We start from the raw sequence: 25,891 nt of genomic DNA, 5'->3' as shown, positions 1-25,891 counted from the left end.
GAGACACACCTGTTTCAGCTAATACTATATGTCTTACTTTATCAAGCTCTTAATGTTCCTCAACATCAGACAAACCTAGCAGAGAGGTAAATTATTGCTGGTCTTTCTTATCACTACCTGGTCTTGCAGGACAACACCGTAAAGTCTCCAGGGCATCACTTCTGAGTGTAAAAACTCTTGCTGCCATTTTTTGCCATTGCAAATTCAGTGAGATTTTCTTTCCTTTAGTTTATGTTGAATTATATGTTAGAATATTAAACACCATTTCTGAGAAAATGTGAAACAAAAAAATTCTGAGTGCAAATTTGCAATATTTGATCCCAAACCAAGTCAACTTCAACCCCTTAAAAAGCTTTTTCTTGTAATCAGACAACACAAATTTTCTCTCTCTGGATATAGTGTAACATCACTGAACAAATGGCAAAATACACTTAGACTTTGATACTCAGTATGAATTAGACATCCAAATGCCTTTGAATGTTTGACCCACCATTATTTGTGTATTGTTTAGAGGACTGAAGCATAACTAAAGATATTGCAAGGGTCAATTGCTATGCCTTCTGCAAAAGAATGCTTATTTAAGTGGGTGAGGATAATGTATTACAATAATGCCATGGACATCTTTAAATTAGAAATACTGAACTAAACAGGTTCTCATTTGAAACTAAGTAAACTCTTACTCAAAAAACTTAAATCAGCCTATCCAGAAAATGGGTGTTGTGGGTGCTCAGGATCTGAAATTTAACTTAAGTTGTGAAATGAAAAATCTGAATTAAAAAAAAAAATCCCCTATATTCTCAAAAGCTGGAAGTTTCTACATGTTTGATTTTGTGGTTTTACTTATTCTTTTTGGGAAGAAAATAATATATACTGCAACTATTGATTGACTGACCTGCTACAGATTTATCAACAGGGTGATGTAAGACCTGTTTGATAAAACCAAAAAGAATAAAGTCCATTGTGGGTATTCACACTGAACCTCAGAACACACAGAAGCAAGTAGTAAGGTAGTGAGAGGAAATATTTCAGAGTTGGCGATAAGGTAAAGCTGTTGGATGTCTTTCAAATTATTATGCTAGTCCAGATATTTTTTGCATAATGAGAACATCTTTCATGTGTCAGAACAGGTTTTGATTATAACTAAATAAGTGAAAGCAGGAATATGTTGATAAGGTCACCTTTAATGTAAAGTTTGGTCCGAGATGTCTAAACTATTTCATAGAATAGGAAAACCTGCTGATGAAGTGAGGCATTCAGAGAAAGAAATATTGTACAACACCATATTCTAGAGGGAAAGAGAAGCATGCCTTTTCTTAAAAAATATATTTTTGAAAATCACCTATATTGAGAAAATAGAAGATCATTTACAGTAAACAGATGAAATGTTAATAATAAAAAAGAATTTTTTTACTGTTATAAATTAGTTCTTCAACCTCATGATATTAATTTTTTAAATTATTTTTATTACAGTAACCATGAAGAATTTGCTCTAAATCAGTATAGCCTCTAGCATATTTTGCTACAAAAATCAGGTATCCTCTTTTAGTCCAGTTCCAGAGTTGTTCCAAGAACTTTTAGCTTCAATTTTCATTTTGATTTTATTGTTTAAGCTACATTTTTGATGGAAAATCCCAGAAGAATTGTTCAGCACTGAAGTTTGCAACTGAACATAAAGTAATTAAATAGCAATGTCAGGTGTATAGATGTTAAGGTTATTTACTTGAAAGCCAGGAGGCAAATAAGAAACATCAAGCCTTATTTTAGTACTGAAGGGCATGATCTTTTAGCCACTCTTATAATACAGAGTCCTGTTTCATGAGAGTAGAACACATGGCACTGGCAGTACTGGAGATCCTGCTTAACTGGATGGGGGTCAGGGAGCTGCTTTGTTTTGTTTTAATCTTTTTTATAGCAATGCCACCTAGCCTAATTGTTTAGATACATTATGATGTCCCTCTGAACAAAGAATGCACTAGTAAACAGCAGGTCTCTAGGATATGACTTCATTATTGTTTTCCTAAAGGTTCAGTTCTCATGATCTACACCACCAACACCTCCAGTTGGGCTAGGAAAAACTGAGGTAAGCGGAGTGCTGCAGATGCAGTGATTTTCCACTTTTGTTTCCATAAATACCGAGTAATACTTTTTTTTTTATTTCTTTCTTTTAAATATGCTTGCTTTGAAATCAGTAGTCCTGCCCCTGTGCCTTCATTTCTTTGATGTCTTTTCATATATACCTATGAGTGCACATATATATGTATATATGTAAATACATGTGTACATTATGCATGTATATACAAACTATATCTATATGGCTGGTATAATCACAGCTAGAAACTGAAACATCCAAGAGACTTAATTCTGCATTTAATCACTTACTTATAGTTCTGTGGAACTCAGAATTTAGCAAAACATCAATTGTTCTTATTGTTTTCTTTTTTTTTTGTTTGTTTGAATGAAAGCAATTATGATTATAACAAATAAAGCATTGTATTTTCTTCTTTTGGAGTGTCATAAAATGTTTTTCTTCTTCACCTACTAGTCAAATCTTTGAAAAGGTCTCGATTTCATTCTAAAAAAAAAAAAAAATGTTTTTTTTCCTTTTTTCTTTTCTATTTTTTTTTTCAGATTCGTAAGAATGGATAATATTAATAACAGGATCAAATAAAAGTAATCTGCTGAGAGAAATTAACTTAAAAATTGGAAATTAAAAAATGACAGAAATACAAGGGAAATTTCATCAGCATAGAGTGGATAAGACAAAAGTACAGTTCAACGTCTTTTAATGCTATGTCTGGATATCAATGTTGGGGATTGATGACATATTAATTAAAAAATACTAAGTCTAATAGTCTTGTGAATACAGATGAGAGAAATGTGGAAGTAAAATCCTTCAGTAATCCCAAGTCTTTCAGGCTTCTTTGTGAGGCTTCTCATTACTTCAATATAAAATTTAAAACAGTTAATGTTCTCACCATTCCTGCTAGGTATCAATAGTGTTTGCCTTTATTATTTGAACTGTGTACAAGTAATCCACTAATTGTAACAGGTTGCTAAGCATGCATCCCTGGGAAATACAGTCACCAGGAAAAAGCTAGTCAGTTCACACAGTTTAGGCCAGAATCAGAATCGAAACACTTTATTAATTTATTAATGACATGTAATTAACCCTCAGTGAACTATACGCTCAGGATCAATATTGGTAATACCACAAATAAATCATGATATCAGACACAGAGCACTAATAAACAGCTATGTATTTCCCAGGCGCCGGGACTAGTCCTGAGGAACATGCCCCGCCTCCGGCACCCCCCAGGTATCCCAATCTCCCCCTGCTCACGGCCAGAAGCACCGCCTCTCCCCCGGAGTGGGTCCCCGCGGGTGCCCGGCCCCTGCCGGGGCGGGGGCCGCTGTCGGCGCCCGCCGGGCTGCGCTGCCCGGACCAGGGCGGTCGAGACGGGGCGCGGCAGGGATGTTGGAGGCAGCGACCGGCCAGGGGGTGCTGCTGCTGGTCCCCCTTCAAGGTCCCCTCTACTTGACAATTCTTCATTCTGCCTCTGTGCCGCTTTTCAGGCTGGCTCCTTCCGTATTCCTATTTCTGTTATTCCATTCAACAGAATTTCTCTCTTTAACAAGGTCGGTTTTCAGGCAAACACCCTCCCTCCAGACTTGTGCACATGACACGCTCACACCCTGATGCACACACATGGTCCTACCCTAACAGCTGGGGTTATCACAGCCACCCCAAGTGTGCATCATGTGAGCACCCCACCAGGTAGTTTATGCTACAGCAGTGAATGGTAAAAACATTCCTCTGACGAAAAACATAGAATCAATTTCATATAGACGTTGTTGTTGTTCAACTTGTGTCATTCCACTCATTTCACCTTTTAAGATATGTATGTTAGGATTCAAGAAAGTCACTTGGGTGAACAGTAGATGGGGAGGTGCCTGAAAGAGGCAGAGGATACAGCACGGAGGGAGGGCAGTACACAATTTAAGACATCTTAAGATTTTGTTACCTAAATTCAAGAGATACACAGTAATTTCTGTAGGCACACTAACTTAGTCAGTTTTGTTAGGACAGGGTGGATTTTCCTCTTTAAGCGACTATTTCAGGGCAATGAATTTGAAGGAAACAAATTGAACAGTGTGGGGTTATACAACATGGTTTTAGACATCTAAAGTCATATGAGACCTAAAAACTGTCTATGCAGACTTTACTCCTTATGAGTAGTCATCAAAGCAGAAGTCCTTGAAATGTCTGCATCTCAACACAGTTTCCCATAGAATACTGCAAAATATTTCCAGCAGAATGCAGAATATAATTCTATCTCTATACATATCCTAGTCCCATAAAGTAGTAATGAAAATGAGCTTCCAACTACCAGCAAATTCCTCTACACCTCACTCTAGCTGTGAAGGATTTTTAATTCTTATCAAAACAAGAGTATTCAGCAGATCATGTTAAAAAGAAGAAAAAAGTGATTACGGCTATCAACCATTTCTGTACTGCAGATTGTACAGTGTCTGGTATAATAGGATCCTGGTCCATGACCGAATATCCTGCTAACAGAACACAAACGAAAAAAGTAATATTTATTCTGTCCTGTCAGTATAACACATTGGCATCATTTATCATGAAACTCACCTTGAAAGTGGTGTGAAAGAGCTGATGATGGGACAGTGACCATCACTATATTTTAGCTCAGGGTAAGTGTGAGGCAGATAACAGCACCTAATTAGCACAAAACTGAAGGAAGACAGTTCCATGTAGCACTGGGTTCCCTGTGGACAGGAATTGCCAGGGCAATTAATAAAAGCAGATTGCTGTAACTGGTGGTGCCACCCTCAATCAGATGTTCTGTTTGGTTGTGTCTTTTCAATCAGTACCCATCTTAGTCCTTTACAAAAATATGCTTGTGCAAGTTTTGGTAAGCACCACTTCCATTTAAATGATAATGAACAGTTGCAACCCATTAGTCTTGATTTGTTCACACAGGCATAAACTTAATTTGTTAAAATCACTGTATACCTAAAGCAAAATGAGAAACTGATGCTAAGAGAAAGATTTCTTTCACAAATGGTCCAAAAGACTTCTACGGGGATAGATTACTGTCTGAAGTATATTGTCCATTGGCAGAGTTGTCCTCTCCCTCTACAGTTGTTATTCCTTACTGCTTTTCACCAAACCTGTTTGCAAAAACCTATAATAATGTGTAATCCAGAACCTCCCCAGGTAATCACTTCCAGAGCTTTTTTTCTTTTTTTTTTTTTTTTTTTTTTTTCTGGTAATGTTTCATATTTTGGGTAATGTCTAAATTCAATTGCTTTAATCCCATTATTTATAGTTGTATTCCCAGCTGAGATGTGAACAGATTTTTCCATTCTTCTTCTTGTTTGCAGTAATATTTTTTTGTATTCAAAGACTGTTGTTACATTCTCCTGTATACTCTTCTTCACACTAAACAGCCACAGTTCTTTCTTTCCTCATAATCACAGTTTTTACATTGTTGACCTTACTTGTTATTCCTCTCTGGATTTTCTCCATTTGGGCCACAGCTTTTTTGAAACATGGTGTCCTAAACAACTCTTCTCCAGTTGAAGGTGTTGCCTACATACTTTTAGCCAGTCTTTCAACTGCTTTTAATGAAGAACAGTTGAACTGGATTAAGAATAAAATAAATGTGACTAGTTTTTTGTTTGATTGGTTGTTACTCTTTTTCTGACAAGGAATCTAATGATATAATGACTGTAATGTCAGAAATCATTAAGACTGCTGTTACATATCCTTTAAAAAACACATCAGCTATTCTCATATTCATGTCTTTATAGGCTCTGAAAAGGATTAGGGCCTCTATACCACAATTTATTTCAAAGCTTTCTGCTCATTGTAGTGACAACTGATGGCAAAATAAACTTATTCATTAAGAATTTATTTAATGAGGAATACACCACTGTGAGTAATCCTCTTTTGCCTCAGTGATCTGGCACTGTAGTCACTGGGATCAGGCACTTGGTCAATGCCAGCTGTCTAACTTAATTTTCTACAGACCATGGTTTCTCACATTTGTGCATTTGTAAACTTTCCAACAGCTTCTTTGTGCTAATGAAGAACAGAAAACTTGCTCTGCTTCACTGATACTTCTAGATATTCTTGTTGCTGTATGTACACTAGCTGCACTTTTCCTATAGCTCAGGTCAGAATTTAACATACCAAGTCTTGAGAGCTGAATGGCAATATGTTAGATTCCAAATATCTATGATGACTTTTAAATCAAGGATTAATGTTATTTAAATGGCTCTTCCTAATGACCTTGGATTCTTACAAAATTTATTATGCTAAATATAGAATTGCCTCAGGATATGATAGATACATATTTCAGAATCTCTTTTCACAGATTGGAACAGAGCTTTGTATTGGTGATTATTGCATATACTATTTGGAAATAATATTTATTTTTATAATCCTTGAAAGCTGATTTAACAAGTGACAATGGGAAACATTGTATTCCTGACAGACTGCTGTACTTGGCAGTTCCCACAATTTCAGCAACAACTCTGAGGCACAGGCTTATCTTTTTCCGTTAGCTGAAACTAGAGCGGAGCAAATTATAAAAGTAGCTCAAAATTGTAACTAAAATTCTCTTCATCTTCAGTATTAACTTTCCATATTCCTGTTTCTGACCATTATCACAAAAAAGTTTACTAGCAGATTGTTCGCTCAAAGAGTTCATTTAAATGAAATATATTTGTAGACATTTGTAAATACAATTATTTTTACCAGAACAGAAAAGTAATGCTGATTCAGTTCTGGAACAAAATATACTACATGCTTCATGTATTCAGTCAAAGATAACCAATGACATCCCAATTTCAGATATTGATTATTTTCGAATACTTCTTCCTGAACAATTTTAAAACAAGAGGTCTGTGAGATTGTTGTGTGAATAGCACTTCAACTAGCAAACAAACATAAGAAAATTATAAAGGGCAAGTAATATAGAAGATGAGCATAGAGAGAGAATAAATTATGTGGAAAGGTTACAAAATAGGAAACACAGAAAACACCATTTAGAATTAAGGATAGATTTAGAAGTTGGAAAAAAACAATGGCTGGAATTGATTTATGAAGCACGGAACTGTATAAATTTGTTTAGAATGAGGAATCAGTTACATTATTCAGGTCTAATGTGTTTATTACTTTAACCCATTATGCTCTGCTTCAGTGCTCAGGATGTTAAAACATTAAATATATGTTCACATTCTGTTGTTTCATTTAATGAATCTGTATGCTGCAAATACTTCTGATGCAAGAAGAATAAAACATTTACATGTAAATACATATAATACCACATTGAAGCAAAAACTACTTATTAGATACAGGTGTATTAGTTTTGTGGGCTGCGTAAGAATTTTCTCTAGTACGACAAATATTTGACAACAATCAAAGTTTAATTTTCCTGTAATCACTGTTACATATCTCATTGTAAGATCTGTATAGACTCAGCATATGTGACAGAGTAGCAGATGTATTTTCTTTACTCTGTATTAGTAGTATGACTTACCAAAAAAAAAACCCAACCAACCAAACAAACAATCAAAACAAAACAAAGCAAAAAACAAACAAACAAACAAAAAACAAAAAACAAAACCCAACCAACTGAACAAACAAACAAAAAAACCCAAGTGTTTAAAGCTCCAGGCATTCTGGGAAGTGCCTCTGGCAGTTGCTCATTAATAGCAATAGAAGATTAAAGTAGGTGGATGTATGTTACTGGTAAATAGGAACTGGATGTGAAAAGAACAAAATAGACTACAAACAGTAACAAACTGCAGGACTATCAGTGTAACATGTAAAGGTATTTAGTGAACTAGGGTTCTCTGCTGTATTGAGGCTGGCTTGAACTCATATCCAGGAATGACAAAGACTCACTTTTGGCTTAAAACAGAAGGTGACTTTAATATGTAACCATGTGGCAGTGGCAGCTACAGTGTTAAAACAAAACAGTGGGTATCTTATGATTTGAGATAAAATTATGAAAAGTGATAAGGCCAGAACAGGAAAAGAAACATGATTTTTAACTTCAGAAAAGGAGTAGGGTTCAACAACTGGCTAACATCTCTGCAGTTTACCAAGGCCAGGATAGATGTTAATAGAGCTAAACTGCAAAGTTAGATGTGAACCTCCTTCACTAATCTCTTGGCTTTCAGGCCAGTAGAATAAAGTATTGCATAAGTTGTGGTGGATACAGGCAAATTTGTACAGTTCTGTAAGGGGATTTATCTCATGTTAAAAGAGATATCCCTCATTCCCTTACTTTCAAAGCACTTTCCTCTGAACATTTACAAAATTGTGTATCTGCTTTCCCAGCAGGCTTGAAATAGCAACACGTGTCCAAACTCCAACCTAATCAATTTCCAGTTTTCTAATCCAAAATATTTGTTGTAATCCACTAATTTAGAAGGAACACAGGCCTTTACCTCCTTTTCTCCCCTATGCATTTTGAGGAGATAGCTTTGACTGATGTTACCATCAGGGACTTTTTTTCTGGGAAGGAACAGGACAAAGTAGAAAAATCAAGTAGAATAAGATCACTGATCCCCTGAACTCAAATTTGCATGGATTTTTGAGGTGCTTTACAAATATATATAAGTTTCTGGTTAAAGTTACATAATCTCTCTTAAGGTCACAAATCCCAAGACTGAATAATAGCATACTCTACCCACCATAGTAACTATGAACCAAAGTACATGTAATGGCATTGCTACTGTGTGGTGGGTTAGCTGAAACAGAGTTAATTTTCCATACAGTTAGAAGCTTTTCTTCATAATAGTTGGTATGGGGCCATGTTTTGGATTTGTGCTTAAAATGATGTTGATATACAGCAATTTTCTCATTCTTGCTGAGCAGTGTATACACAGAGTCAAGGCCTTCTCTGCTTCTGACACCACTCCACTAGCGAGTAAGCTGGGAGTGCATAAGAAGTTGGGAGGCGACACAATCAGGGCAGCAGACCTCAACTGACCAAATGGATATTCTATGCCATATGGCGTCATGCTCAGCATATAAACCTGGGGGAAGAAGAAGGAAGGGGTGAGATGTTTACAGTGATGGTGTTCATCTTTCCAAGTAACTGTTATGCATGATGGAACCCAACGTTCCTCGAGATAGCTGAACACCTGCCTGCTGGTGGGGAGTGGTGGATGAGAAACCCTTGTTTTGCTTTGCTTGCATATGTGGCTTTTGCTTTACTTATTAAACTGTCTTCATCTCAACCCATGAGTTTTCTCACTTTTACTCTTCTGATTCTCTTCCCCATCCCACTGGGGGAGAGTGAGTGAGGAGCTGTGTGCTGGCTCAGATTAAACCATGACGTACAGTGAAAGACAAAATATTTTTATACAGTCACTGAAGCAAAGACTGCATGCTGATGCAGCAGTGCCAGTATCACTAATAGACTGTGCCATTATGTTATTTAGGAAGTTAAGGTGATAGTATGCAGCTTCTGTGACTTCAGATCTTAAAACCAATTATTGATTTGCAAAAGAATATAATCCCAGACACAACTCTTAATAGCGTATGGGTTTTCCACTAGGCCGGTGTCCTAATACTGATAAATGATGGCATGGGAAAAAGGCTTCATGTTCTGCAAAACATGGGTAATGATGAGTCAGGCTTATTGACCTGCACAATTAGTAGCTAATGGGGTGGAAAAAAAAAAATCCAGCTTCCCCTGGGCTTAAAATTTGTAGCTCAGAATGTATCAACCTTTAAAAATTGTCATCTGTAAGACCCTATTATTATTTTTTTAATTAATGTGAGAAACACTATAATATTACAGGTAGTAAATTCTTTCTGCTTCTTATACTGTGATCATTCACAAATAATATTTATATAATATAGCATAAGATAATATAATACAATGTAATAATATGGCCTTTAGGGATAAATGAGAATCCTAGAGAAGTAGGATAGAGAGATATTGAACACATATCCCATACTAAGATACTAAATTTAATCTGAGACTATCTTTCCTCTAACAGCTATTTATATGGACACACATTTGCAATATCACCCTTCAACAGCCTTTTCTGTTATTTCGAAACTTCTTCAGGAGTTGCAGCAAAATACCTGAGGCTGAAGTAGTTGCTGGAGAATCACCTCTGCAAGAAAAGGAATTATGATGAATCAGAGGAGTGACAGAGACACAGGTCAAGGCAAGCCACAATTACAACTCTTCAACTAGGATTTTTATTAAAAAATGGATTTATCCGAGAGCTCACAAAAAAGCTAAGTATTCAGGGAGAGAGTGTGTAACTTCCTGAAATTTGACCTCTAATTTTCTGGCAGCTGAATATTTAACTTGTGTAAAATGTTGGAATAGGCAAATTTCTTAATTCATCTTATGTGCTATTGCATTGCAATACTATGGCTTTTACGAAGTATTTATCTACATATTATTAAGCTATTTTACATCTCTGCTTTTGATGCCTATGATAATCTTGCTAAAATCGAAGATTTGTCAATAGACCATTATATTATAATCTTTGACCTGAGAGACTAGAAGCTAAAACAAAAATATTTGAAACTGATGAAGAAACTTTAAAAAATATTAAGTTCATAAAGCAGCTATACTGTTTAACTTAGAATTAAAATGCAAATTACCTAAGACTCATATTGGGCCATAATGAATAGAACACAATTCATTGAAGAATATTCACTATTATTTGTTGAAGATACCAAAACGTCAAAAAAGCCAATATTTGTTTTGAGTAAAGTGATATATCTGTTTATCAACAAGCATTGAGAACTGTCTCAGAAACTCCTGTTTCTTAGTGCACTGTATTTTATCCTGTGAGGTATATTCTGCTGGTGAACTACTTTGACTAGAAAATTATGTGTAAAGCCGTCCCTATCCCCAGCGTCGTCTCTCACAATGCTTTACTTTTAGCCTCTCAAAGCAGGAGAAACTAAGAAAGTAGTTTTGTAAAATAAATAGCCAGTTACAATATGAAGTTATTCATTAATAATTATCTCAAATGATTTAAAAGATAGTTTTAAAGAAAAGGCAATTTGAAATATGTCAATACATGGACTCATTAAGCCTAAAAAATCGTAATATTTGATAAATACATTACAAATATGGATGTTATTACATTAATTTACACTGAAACTTGCTGTATTTACATATTTACACCTGGAGAAGCAAATTTCTTTATATTGGTTGCATGTAGTTATATTCGTATATTTGAGAAAGGCTATTTTTTCTCTCTTTAGTTCTATTTTTTTGCCACTGTACTTCTCTGTTATCATCTGAGTTTGCATAAAAAATACACACACTCAACACTGTCAAAAACCGAAACCATCTTGTTTCTCTGAAGCAGTATTAGAAGTCTACAGGTAATACTGTTGGGAGTCTGCCATTCTGTGGCTTAATGTGGCTTAAGATATTCTTATAGAGCTTTTTTTTGTTGTTTTATTTTATTGTTGGTTTTGGTGTTGTTTTTCTTTTGTTTGTTTGGTTTTTTGTTGTTGTTGACTGGGTTTGTTTGGTTTTGTGTATGTGTTTTTGTTTGTTTGTTTGTTTGTTTGTTTTTCTGGAAGGAGTTATCATTTTTGTTCCTTAATCAAAACTGAAGGTCTTCAGTCACAGAAGCTGTATTTTTCAATTAAATTGTAACAGATCTTAAGGTACCATAAAATGTGTGATTATGATAATAGACTACATAGGATGTTGTTAGTCATTTAGAAAGCCGGGTATTATTTTTTCCTCTAGTAAAGCTTTCTTTATTGTTATTAATGGATGATAATTCTGATTACAATGTGATATTTGACATGTGATATGAGTCGCCCGTAAAGAAATTAGACGGTAAAAAGGTTCAGAATGTGTACATCTTAATTTTTTTAATGTCATGATTTCTAAGTCAACTTCACATTTTTCTGAAACTTGTTCTTCTAATAGTTAGGATATAACATTCTTCTGTGATACTTTTACGTACAAAATGAAAAGAATGAATGGAGAACTCTGGCAAGGACTTTCATGTGGAATCACTGTCAGAGCACAAATTGGACGGCTTTTTATTTGATTTTCTGATTATTCATATCAGCCATCCTTTCGGTGTTTTCATTTATCTCTTTCTTGGCTGTGTATAAGCATCATCAGAATATAAATATAACATTTGAGTATCATAGGTAAATCTTGTTTATTCACTTTCAAAATGCTTTTCATTATCACATACATCTTTTAATCTTTAAACTTTGGACACAGCCATTTTGTTGTGATCTGCTGGGGCAAAATGCCATTTGATCAACTGCTTGATTTCTCAGACGGTTCTGTCAAAACTAACTAGTTAATCAGGCTCTTATTCTTGTCTCCTTTTCTCTATTTCCACTCTTTCTGAGAGTACTTCTATCAATAAAAATAGCAACAGTAATTATAATAATGTGAAACTGAAACAAAATTTGCTGCAGTCACTAATTTGCCAAGGGCATCTAAGCAACCAGAGAGGCTTTCAAGGCAACTTTAGAAATGATCTGGTTTTGACTAACATTTAGAACTGTTACTCCACTGAGGTAAGATACTGTGGTTTGACTGTGAACTGACTTTACAACTAACCTTCTGGGACAAATCAGGGAAGTCAAGTAATTGACTCTGGTGGGAAATAACTCACTATCTCTAATTTTCGTCTTGTCTACATCAGCTTTATGGGAATATAGTTCTGTCTCACTGAAGATTCTCCTCTCTGATATCATTGTTACTGTGGGGAACATCCTACTACCTTTGGTGGAGTAAGATACAGTGTTAGACTCACATGACATTACTGTCTATATCAACCAGCTACAAAGTTTTTGCAAGTCTTTTGGGCAAGTTCAACTTGTGTCCATTTTTTTTTGCTTTTATTTTTGTCAATACTCATACAAACTACGTGTGTAAAGAGATACAAAAGAAATTAGGGAAAGATTCATAGATCTTCACATATACAAAGGTAAGGTACTAATTGTAATATTACTAAGCATGATTCCAGAAGACTCTGTAATGAAACTAATATATCCTTCCTATTTCGCACTCACTGAAATAAAAGAACAATTAGTATCGTGTGAAAGTCATGGAAGAGGCAAGAAACCTCTGTTCTCCAGAGGAGAGAGGTTAAGTATGCATTAATGCAGAGGTTTATCTAGGGGACAGAGGGATCATGTCTAAGTGATAAATTATCATGACCAGGCACATGATGCTTCTCCTCTAGAGGGTAACAGAAGGATGGATGATGTTACTTACATGCAACTGCAGCAGCTCTTTATCATTACCCTTCGTAAGTGTGTAAAAATACCTCTCACACACCTCAGAAAGAGCAACTGAAAATCACAGAGCAGGATCTGGGAATTAAAAAGCATCAGTCTCGAGATGATATCACAGAGGTACCTCAAATCGTGATGAAGGGGTTAAAGTAAAATATTTCACTCCTAAGGAAAAAACAGTGTTAAGCTGCCCGACAGAAGACTTCAGGTGAAGACATGCTTCAGAATTTCTCTCTCTAGACCTCTTCTTTCATGGTATATTTCTGAAGCAAAACAGGCAATAGAGCATTGTAAATATTGTCACAGCTATTTGCAACTTTTGCCGTGTATTTGTATCTGAAACAATAATTATTATTACGTATTTTTGTAAAATAGTCTCTACCTATATATATTATTTCCTTTTGAGTGGGCTTGTCTTGATTTAGCAGCTTATTTTTTACCGTGACTACATTTTTTCTGTTCCTTTAATATAATTAACATTATTCTTGGCTCCCCTTTTAAACTCATATCTGTTATATATCTGTCAAAGAATGTTAGAATGTGCCAAATACATAAACAAGGAATATGGAATAAATTATATTTTCATTTTTGTCGACTTAATTTAGTCTCCTGTAATCCTTCTATCAGTAAGTCTCACAATATTTCTTTTTCACCCGTTCCAACAGCATTTAGACCATGACCTTGATTGACCTCTAAGGGTGAGTGGGTTAGGAAGAAGGAGAAATGCCAAAATACTGTCGTTCAGGATACAAATCCTGAAAAGTATATTTCAGGACTTATCTTTTCAGATCATGCTTGCCCGAATCATATGAGATCTAAAAGGTTGTTCTCTGTCTTTATTTAGAACTGCTTGAATCAATTCCGAGAGTAATAATATTTAATAATATTTTTTATTATTTCATCAAACACTGATGCATGAAAAGTGTTTGGATTGTGCTATTTGATTTATGGATTAATGGACATGAATAATACCACTATATTGACCAAAACTTGTTTTTATTAGTTTAATAGCTGGTTTCTGCCCCTGTATCACCCCCTGGGGCACAATACTAATGACTTACCTGCACTTGGGCTTCATGCCACTAAGCACAACCCTTTGAACCCAGTTTTAGATCCACCTCACTGTCTACTTATCTGTTCCATATGTACTCAGCTGGTATATGAGGACAGAACAGTGTTGAAAACTTTACAAAAGTCAGCATAGACAACATCCCCTGCTATTTCTTCATCAGCCAGATCAATTATCTCATTGCTGAAGGTGCTTAGGTTGGTAAAGTATTATTTTCCCTTCATAAATCCATGCTGACTATTTCCTATGTTGACTGCTTCCTACAACAAGGAAGAGTGAAAAACTAAAAAAAAAGTTACCTCAGCAGAGTACTTGGTAGGTAATTTTTCTTCTTTGGTGCTGTCTTGTTTTAAAACATGTATTATTCAAAATGTCTTAAAAGAAATGTGTTGAGCTTTCTTTTTTTTTAAATTTTTTTAGTAAACCAAGGGTAATTTCTGTCAACTGTTCTAAAATTATCTGTATATAGACAGAGTAATTTTCTGCAGAAAGCATGACTACTAGTCCTATTTCTCTCTATTTTTTGTTATGTAGTTTATAGAGATGACTCATGAATACTTCTACACTGTCGAGACATATAAAAAAAAATATTCTCGTGGCAACACGAGATGTTCCTTGTTATCCTTGTTTCCTAAACAGTGTGTGCTGGCTTTCTCTTAGAAGTATGTTATGTGAATTAGGAGTGATCTGCTGCAGACAAGCCCCTTGGGCCATTCACAGTTCAGTTTGTGAAGTTTCTCCAGTTGTCTGGAAGACTCCACAGGCTATGTGTTATTCTTCTGGAAAACCTAGAAGTCTACAGCAAACAACAAAACATAATAGTGATTAAAAACTAGAGTATGCTACCATACTTTTGGGAGTACAAAGACATTGTTATTTTGCTGAAGACCACCTCCAACAAGGCAGACCATGGTGAAAAACTTACTGCTGATATTGTGGTACTGGATGCTGCTCGATAAAGGTGTGCTTTGAAAAACAGTCTAGTGAGAGATCGTGTCTCAAAAGTCTTGGAGGTCAAGACCATGAAGTTTAGCAATGGTTCTGTTCAGGACTTCAACTGATATGTGAATTGTGGTAAGTCAAGTTTTCTCAATGATATGAAATCATGAAATAGCAGTTCTATCATGTTTAAAGAAAAGAAAATTGTAATTTAAAAACGAACTAAGAAACACCCCTTCCAAAAAAAAAATAAAAAAATCAATAATCAGTGTAGAAATAACTGTATTTTAACTTGGTTTATGGAAGTCTTAAAAAGATTAGTGATCATTTAAAAAAAATTCAAGCAGTGAAAGTTCAATAAAAACATTAGGGATTTTTATTTAGTTACTTTAGAGAATAATAATCTCTAAGAGAACTGAAAATTCAAAACCAGGATATAGAGGCATTAATTCTGTTTTGAGCCGTTCTGCTGTCATGCTACATGGCTGCATGTGAGCGTCTAACTTGAGTGGCAAAGCATCTTGGTAATATTAACCGAGACAGATGAAAAATCAGATTGACTGAGATCCATACAGAAAGATGTCATCAAAAAGCTTCTAGGAACCCCACATTAAAGGTATTCAAACACAATTTTGTATTATGCCTATCATTCCCATGTTTCTATAAACAATCTCCAAGTGAAATATGGGAACAAGTGACATGCTGGAAAAAAAAAAAAGGAATTCCTTTTTTCAAGCTTGAAAATAATTGCAGTCATGTTAGGGAAACCAAGGCATATGGCCATCATGGTTTTCTTATTGTCCTTGAAAATGTGATCACAACTTCTCTTTCTAAAACAGCAGCAGTACATATTAATCACTCATGGAATCGTATCTGGTTTTGGAATAATGAGGCTACAGTTCAAAGGTTTTGTGCCACTTGGATAACATATGTGTCCAGATAATAATAAAGCCTCAATCATTTGCTGGGGATGTTTTCTCACTTTTCTCATTTCCTTTGTTCCAGGTTTGAGCTTCTCTCTCTTGTACATCTTTTGGAGGATTTGAATTACTGTGATGATGCTAAAATGAGTCATTAGAGGGTTAAACACTTTAGAAAGTTAATGTATCTAGCTAATTTTGTCATTATTGACTAACGAATTTGGTACAAAGTGTCGTGCTTCAGCAGCTGTCCTGAATGATCTGTATAAATTATCCCAAGCTTATTTTCACTTCATATAGGATGAAACTTTACATTCATATTTTAGGAGGTATCATTATGATAATCTGTAGCAGTACAGCACAGGATGCAGGAACTCTCTCTTTCTTTGCAGCATGCAGACTTGACAAAGCTCTGAGAAAACTGATCTGATCAGATCTGCTTTGAACAGAGGGCTGGACTAGATGGCTTCTGAGGTCTATTCCAGCCTGGATTATTCTGAAATTCTGCGATCTGCAAAATGGTCTGAGTTAGGAACTGTAATGAAACTGATGATTATCCCTGCATTGGGAAAACAGCAAATTAAGGTGATATGAGTGCAATCATCTAAAGACTTCTTCTCTTTCCAGTGAAGAAAAATACTTTTCCGGAGAGAAAATTATATAAAACTCACACTGACAAGTTCAAGTGACCAAATATATTTGTAACAGGAGATTTGGATAGTATCAGGAAACCTTAAATCAAAGAATTGTAAACTGCAGTCAAAACTCGGTCCAGAGCACTATGTAAAAATAAATTGTATGTATGGTTTTCCAGAAGCCAGGAGAGTGTAACATATTTAATTGTAAAAGCTTTGGAATGAACCTGGGCCATGTTTTTTTTTTTTTTTTTTTTTTTTTTCTCTAAGCAATCCTACTGACTACAGTAATACCATCTACGGATTAAGCAATAAGTGAGCATGAGTATTTTATAATCTGGTCTCCAAATGCCAGTTTTCTAGATGGAACAATATTTTTACCACCAAAAAAAAAAAAAAAAGAAAAAAAAAGGAAATCTGAACCGAAAAGGGCTATGATATTAGGGTAAGAATAAGTTATGTTACAAGGAAATGTTATCAGAAAATGTTTTAAAAATCGCTTTACAAGGAAACGTTAAATATTTTTGATGTGTTGCATCTGACTGATCTTTTTCAGAGAGCTGACTTTTGAAGAATGGCTTCCAGTTACTAAAATTTTGTGCATTTATGTCAAAATACGTTTTGCAGCAACTGAAAATGAAGCCACACATTTTTTTTGTATTTTTAAACAAAGCGTTGCTTCATTTATCAGGCAGTTTCATTTAAGAAATCTATTTAAACCCAGTTTAAACAGGGTTTAAACATACTTCCCAGTTTAAACAGGGAAACATACTTCTTGCAAAATATCCCAGGTGGTGATAAAAGTGTTAAACACATCCCTAATGCTGACTTCAGCCAAGCCATCAGTAAGGTATTCTAGAGTTATATTTATTCTTCAAGTGTAAAGAAACTGAGTAAGCTTCCCCCAGATCTGTAACAGAGTCCAGAGTGCAGAGGGAACACTGGAAAAAGCAGCATGCCTGCCTGGACAGGAGCCCAGTGTCCAGCTGAGTAAATCCTCTGACTTTCAAGCTCAGAATCAGATCCACAGGTATGCAGATATATATCATTGTTTAACCAAATCTGATAATGTTGCACAGCACAACTGTATGACACCATACTAACCTGTTTTTTCTGTTTCTGGTATCACAGCATTACTGTGTTTGTGTGCCAGGTAGAAATTACAAGATGGGTTACCTCTCTTTTTCTGTTTGTGTGTCAATATAACTTGTACACTCCTTGCATAATGTTTGTGTTAAAGCAGCAAGTATATTTCTGACTTTAAGTTATAATATTTTAAAATATTTTGCAATTTTCAGCTTTATGATATCTTCTAGAAAAAAAAAAAAGACAATTGCAATAAGACTAATATTTCTAAATACATATGAGTGCACCAATAATGTAATCCACACAGTGGGGCACAGGTAACTCAAAGCTAGTTTTTTATGCCTAAGCCAGTCACACAAGAATTCTGATGGAATCAGTAGAGATAAATAGTCCTCTGAGAAGGAAATTCACTTCATGGTAAGGTAGGTGTCTACAATAAGTGAGATGAATCAGTCTTTGGATGTGCTTATTTCTTTCCCAATATCTCAGCTGATGTGCATTTTTCCCTTGGGATCTACATTCAACACTATTGAGGCATGTACAGAGACTCTTCTCAATAACAAATAAGGTACTATAAAATATATCTATACAGTAGGCTCTGGAAACATTACCCAGTCTGGATCCTGATGTGTGGCACCCCTGGCTCCATGTTTAGATGAGGGCTAACACTACACCATCATTCTCTGGTTTCTATGCAAAGGAAACAGGGACACACAGACCAGCAACGCTGAAAACAAATGTTCTGTGCAAAAGCCTTAGTAGATACCAGCTGTAAATACTGGTTGGAAAAGTTTCCTGGCAACCTACATGAGAAACAAAGCAGTTTTCCTAGGCAGAGGATAATTCTACACATTCCTTGCTTATTATGCACTCTTTTTTTTTTTTTTTTTTTTTGTCATCATGCACTTCTGGTAATGTTTGCTTATAAAATATAGAATAAGACTGACCATTCAACTGATCCTATAGTTCATGTAAACTTGGGGGAAAAGATCATCAAAAAGAACTCTATGTATACACATAATTTTGTCAAGTATTCTAGAAAAGGCAAATAATAAACATATCTCCACATCTAAAAGATTATATTTTGTCTAAGTTGCATGAGATGAGGATATTCTGTCTGGAGACAATTACAAAGAGCACTGAAATAATTACATCCATCTTTTCTATGCATTTTTTTTCCTGTTTTTCATTATATAATTTGTGTATATAAATGTAATCATCCTAGTGGCTGACGAAGAAAAAATAAATAAATAGGGATGTGCTCTGCGGTTTATACATAACTTGTAAATCTGGAAGATTGGAAATATGTTTCTTTTATTCAAAAGAAAGCAGCTGATACAGGGTACATTTCTTTATTTTTATGTAGCAGAATACTTCTTGTTAACTGTGGGTGGTGGGTAGCACTGTAGAATAGATCTGCCTAATACAGGAAATAAATATGTCAGATAATTGTATAAAGAAGGAGAAATTACTGAGGGAGAAAGTGAAAAAGAAAAAAAACCAACAAACCTATATCTGTTCTTCACATGACAAGGGTTCAAATTCAATCATGTGCCTGACCCCTAAAATGATATGTTCCTAAAAATTATTAAAATTAAAAAATATTATTTTCATTATTTTTTAATCACTGGTTCTTTTAAACTCGAAGGCTGGTCTCTATTCACATTTTCAGATACTTTTATCACTCTTAAACTTGCACACATAATTTCTAAAACTCGGTTCTTATATTTCAAAACACATGGTTCTAAGACCTTGTACTTTTTAGAAACACAGTAACCATCAAATACGTTTATGAAACTCATAACGCATACATAGGATCTGACAGAACCAGAAAATCACCTATTAACAGGATATTTGTGTTTATTCTCTACAGTTATTTTACCAAATAGGTACCCTGACAGAAATGTTCACAGAACTGACAAGTAGAAGAGTCAGGAAAAATGTCAAATGTATAGATATTTCCCCAGTATTAGCTATTGCAAACAAGTTATGATCCCAGGGTGGACAGAGTTCTTAAAAACATGTAGAAAATGACAGAATAAAAATCAAATGGAACCCATTTCCCTGATAGTGTTGAACCTTTGTTCTGATTTAGTTCTCAGTGTTAGAGTGTTTTAAGGGTTGTTTTATATGATAAAAACCTCTCATTGTTGTGATTCTTTAATAAGCTTACCAGGTAAATGTCAGGTTGTTTGTGGATTTGATTTTATTAACTGCAACTAAAACCATCCAAGCTGACATTTGTCCTTCATTTACAGTGTGGAATGGGTTAATATGTTGTCTTTAAAGACGTGGTTTGTGTCTGTATTTTTAAAAGTAAGGGAAAAATTAATCAGTGAAGCATAAAATGTTGAAAAATTGTATTAAGTGCTTTATCCTTTAACTTTGCTGATGGAACAGTTTTCATCCATAATCCCCAGGACTGTAACCAGTGCTATTAGAAAATCTAATTAGTTATCAAAGACCGCATTTAGAAATAAATTATTTACTCAAATAAAAGTATTTGCTAACACTTAATGAGAATTACCAGTTTCTTGCATGAAACCTTATGATTTTGTAGGTTTAATATTTTAAAAACAGGAAAAAAAAAAAAAGAAACAAAAAGCATGGTTTATGGGAGTTGAAGTATTATGCATCAAAAGATATCTTAATGGAGAAATACTCATCTTTGTCTAGAAAATCACTAGTTTCTTTTGTTATATAGAATGAATCTTCTACAGTCAGAGACAGATGAGCGAAGTGTATTCATGGAAAACATCATTGCAGTCAATACTGCTGTTGCTGTTACTTATTTGTCTGCTTCATACTTCAAGGGATGCATTTTCTTCATGATCTCCAGATGCTATTGCAGGGAAAATAGATCTTAACTTGGAATCTTTGATTTCTTAGACTAACAAAATCTACTTGTATCTAAACATATAGTTAATAGGCATGAATTCTGAAACAAAAGAAAACTGTACAAAGCATCTCATTATTTGATAAAAATGTGAATTTCTAAATACCAGAGAACCATCCACATATTCAAAAAAGCTAAAATCTAGCTAGGAAATGTAATCTTATTCACTTTCTTAAGAACAATGCTTCTTGCCTTGTAGCCACTGAAAGTTATTACACTTTGTGACTAAGCCCTAAATATATTTTCAAAGTTAGAAACTACAGCAGCAATAGTAATGATATCTACCCTCACTATAGATGCATTTGAATGTTTGGGGAGCTTGTTTGTTTGTCTGTTTTGTGGGGGCTTCCATCTGCCCCCCACCCCAGTTTCTTTTCAAGAAGAGGCTTCACTTGTGAACTCAAGCAATGGCAACGTACCTGGATTGATCCATAGCAGTGGAGTTTAAAATTTACTCTGAAATATAAAGAAAAACAGATGAGATGCCTTTCTAAGTTGAAAAAAAATCTGTAGAAACGGACAATATACTAATTAATAAAAGGTCAGGAAAAACATATTTTAAAAGCATTACAAATTTAACAATCTACAAGTGTAATGAAATATTTACTGGGGGTTCTTTATGTCAACAGTCTTCCTTTTTCATTGTAATGTTATCTGACCTTACTGTTCTGAAAAAGTAGCCATCTCCTTTACAATGTATTTAGTCTGTGCTATGTTTTCCCTTCTTGATCATGTTTTCCAGCCTTCCCAAACAGAAAACAAACAAACAAACAAAACCTCAAACAAACAACAGCAAAAACCCAACCAACCAACCAACCAAAACCACATAACACCCCAAAAAAACAAAACCCAGAAAAAAAACCAGGCAAATATGTAGCAATGAATAGGGCATGTGAAAAATGATGAAATATGAAAATGCAATTCTAACAACACTATGTGTTGGAAGTAATATGATCTGAATGTCGTGACCTAAATTTCACTATCCAAATTAGTGCTTAAGCACGTCAGCCCTACGACACTAGGGCACACCTCTAAGTTAAAATTCTTCCTTTGTTTATTTTCTGCTAGCGGGAAAAAGCCCAGCTGTTGTTAGATGTCAATAAAAAATAATAGCCCTTAATGAATCTGGCCAATGATTCTGGCCAATGACCAGTGAAAACTGAGACAAATTCCGGTCCCATTCATTCTTTCTACCTGCCTTTTCTCTTTTCTCCTCTGCTAATTCCTGTAGAATTTCTAGTAAGGAAGTGCTAAGGATGCTGATGCTGATGTTTTATTTCTGCAGGCATAGCACAGTCTAACTTGAGAGTTATGCCTAGGTGTAAATCTACTATGCTAACTGATTAGGAATAAAGTAGGTATTTATATTTGACAGATCTGCTTGTGCATAGCTGTTTGCTTAAATTAATCTATATTAATTTAAAGAGATTCTGCCCCAACCCCCATTTTGCGCCTCACAAGATGAAGACAGCTATGAAAAAAGAACATCATATTACTTGTGCATTGTCAAGAGTTGTTAATTTCTAATTATATAGCCACATGCTCTCTTGTACTACCATAACTCAATGAAATTACCAAGATACCACCAAAGCTCCAGTTTGTCCTGTATAAAATTGTTCTTATTGTTGAGGATGCACAAGTCTGAAAGAAGTTTAGATAAGCAACCTGTCATTTAGAGAAGTAACATGCTGGATTTCACCTGGAGAAACAGAACAGACAATGTGGACTCTAGAATGACACTGCTAAAGCTAAATATTTGCATTACTTAACTGTTGAAGTATTTCAACATCCGTTGAAATATTTAGTTTCTAGTTAGCTGTTTTCTTGTTACATTTCACCATTGTAGTAAATCAGATGAATTAAAGGTCTGATAACTTTAGAGTAATCTCCTCCTCCTTTTAGTTATTTTTTTCCCCCAGAAATGGTACTTCTTCTCAACGACTATGCTCTGTAAAGCAATAGAATACTTTAAGTTCAAATAATAATAATAATAATATCATTTAAACAAGCAACAAAAATGTAGTAATTTTATTGCACTTAAGGGGAAATGCCAGAAACTCTCTGGATTTCATTTTGGCTTGCCCAGTTTACATGCAAAATTCTCAAAAACAATGTAGATTGGCATAAGTCTAGAATCCTATAGAAGTGATCAAATTTGAGTGACTATTGACCAACTCCAGAATTAGATAAGTAGTTTGGATCAGTTTCTGGCTTGATTTAAAATAGAACAAAATACAATAACATAAAATAAAATAGCCGAAATAAACATTAAAATTAGTAATGTTTGTTCTGTTGCAGAGCATCTGCTCTACAGCTTTTTTTTCTTCCATGCATCTAGTTCAGTAGCATATGATAATCTGTTATCTACTACAATTTACACTTCTATAATTCAAACTCTACTTTCAAGGAGCCACAAAAACTGCAACACAGGCAAATAAGAGATTTAAATTTCCAACAAAAGTACATAAATGGTAAGAGAGTATATTATGTACAAAAGTTATTATGTGAAATATTGTGTACCTTATGTTATAAATGCATTAAAATTATCCCAATTTATGATAGAATGTTAGGTAGATTGTTTATTATTTGTAAAATGAACATTTTTGTTAACTAAATTCTTATTTAAGATTATTGTCAATTTCTCTGATACATGTTTGAATCAATCCTGCTAACCTACTATATATTATCAGAAAGCTGGATATTATGAAGCATCTGAGCCTCTGGATGTTTTCATAAACTCATGTGGGAAAACCTATTATATTTTGTTCATCAGTGACACATGAATCAAATTAAAATGAAACATTTTAATATCATTTTATTTAGTGTAAATTGATTATATCTCAATGAAAATGTTTTTGCTATCCTAGAACTGGCAGACCTATTCACTGTACATGTGTTTCTCCAGCTATAGCATGTCTTTAAACTTTTGAACAGTTATGTCTATGAAAGAGATTTCATAAAACACAAAAATCATGAAATCTGGTGAAACTAGGAATGGCCATGGGTAAATTGTTGTGTCACTTTATAACAATACAATCATAAAATAATAATATGTAGGTGTATGCCGATATGATTTACATTTCATCTGGAAGTTACAGTAGGCCTGTTATGCACACACAGAGAAAGAGAGAGCAACAGGATACACAAAGAAAACACCACAGCTTACTTAGCTCCTCTCTTCATGGGCAAAGCACCTAGGAAATGAATCCATGTTTATAAACCAAAAATCTTTCTTTCTGAGCCTTTTGTACAGCATTTAACCAGATAAACTGCTACTTTGACAACTCTGCCAATGACCAGGCAAAAGGACTTCATATAACCCACAGGTCTCAGTGTACAAATCTCCCTTGGACAGAGTTTTTGGAATGATATTTTTACCAAATATGGTCTTTATTTAACCTTTGCAAATGTCTATATATGGTCTGTAAGCATTTTTGCAACTACTGTGTTGCAAAATCAATCTAACAGTCTAATCCAGAACAGGTGTCCTAGAAATGTCTTTGCAAGATTAACATAGAGAGCATAGCCTCATGGATTATTTTAGTAACTATGATTAGCATTGAGAAGCAAATTCATCCCCATATTCTTGGTGCGAAAGAATCTCATTTCAACATGTGCCATTCCCCCATGCAAGAAAAAGAATGGGTTGGGGGGTCAGGCTGAAGTGGCAAGAATAAGCTGGAGATGGAAGGATCAATGTGCTGCAGCGCAGGACTGGGAGGAGACAGCAGTCAGCAGAAAAATATATTCAACTTCATGAATTCTCTGTTTAACATACCTCAGTAAAGCTGTATGTGGAACACAGAGGCCAATATCAGGTAATCAAGAAATGTCACAGGCACTGCATAGGTTCTAAATAAGCTGTTTTCATTTATTGACAGATCTTCCGTTGTTGTTGTTGTTGTTGTTGTTGTTGTCATTGTTGTTGTTGTTTTATAAGTAGTAATACTAAAATAGTCCAAACAGTCTCATCATGAAAAATAGAAATAAAATATCACCAAATGAGGGATATTTTAAATGTCTATTTATCTGTGTAAATATAAACAAGCATTTTAAACTTTTGTTGTAAATTTAAAAGTTTTTTCCATTTTCATCACATAGAAATCAGTTTTCAAATACCTGAAACAATTAGCAAGGTAAAAACAATAACAGTAACAGTAAGTGTTACTAATGCTATTAAAACAAATGAAAACAGTATTCTGGATTTTCGAGCTGTTCAAAGAGCTATTTTCCTCCAAAAAGCTTTCTTGAAAAACATTCTATAGTTTCAAGCAACATATACAATTTTTGCTCACATGTGTTCCCTGGAGACGTAACCTAAATGTGTAATACAATGAAACATCATTTAACAGAAGACATTTCTCGAATGCTCATCTCTGACTGTGGCCTCAGTCTGTTCTCATGGGAACTAAATACTGCCACAAACCTCATGGCCTTCCCTCTGAGTGCCAGCTGCAGTTCTTTAGCTTTCCCTTTTCCAACACAAATGTATGACAGAACATAAATGTGTGTCTGTTAAACAATAGTGTCACTTATATATAATTTTAAATGAAAAACCTATACTAATGGAGTTGTCTTCTCTAAGGCATGTCACATTAAACCCCAACAGTTTCAGAGAATGTTACATATCCCTGATCACTCCTGTTACACTCAAACATATAGTTTAGCTAAAAAAATATAAAACTTTTTGTAGTTAGCCATCTTTATCAGAACTTGGTACAGGTGTAAGGATGTCAGTGAGCATATATTATTTCTACCAAGCTCAGTTTTACTTTACACATTAAAAATTGGTTGAAGTCTAATATATTCATTTTTTGCAAATGGCAAAGTACAACTAAGTAATGCAAAAACTTCCTCTGAATTAACTGGAAAGTCTTTGAAATTTTTTCATGATCCACACAAGATGTCATGATACAAGCAAGATGTAAAATGGTACAGACAGAGTCCAAAGTGCTAGACTTTAGACAAAATGTATCCATCAGCACTGAAAGAAGGCCTTTCTGCTACAAGCAATACAACCTAACAGGGCCTGATGATGGAAAGTTT

General features: G+C 34.7%; 1 long non-coding RNA gene across 1 annotated transcript; it reads right to left on the bottom strand.

The window, feature by feature from the left end:
* Nucleotides 1-2,817: 2,817 nt before the first annotated feature.
* On the bottom strand, nt 2,818-22,789 carry LOC135579012 (uncharacterized). Its single transcript, XR_010471245.1, has 3 exons — nt 22,616-22,789; nt 21,265-21,301; nt 2,818-10,167 (listed from the first exon to the last, which is right to left on the bottom strand). It is a non-coding gene; the product is annotated as an uncharacterized LOC135579012 (long non-coding RNA).
* Between the last annotated feature and the right edge of the window lie 3,102 nt (nt 22,790-25,891).

Source organism: Columba livia, chromosome 3 (genome assembly GCF_036013475.1).
Source record: "Columba livia isolate bColLiv1 breed racing homer chromosome 3, bColLiv1.pat.W.v2, whole genome shotgun sequence".
NCBI lineage: Eukaryota > Metazoa > Chordata > Aves > Columbiformes > Columbidae > Columba > Columba livia.
The sequence above is the reverse complement of the archived record's forward strand: the minus strand, read 5'-3'. Positions and strand labels throughout refer to the sequence as shown.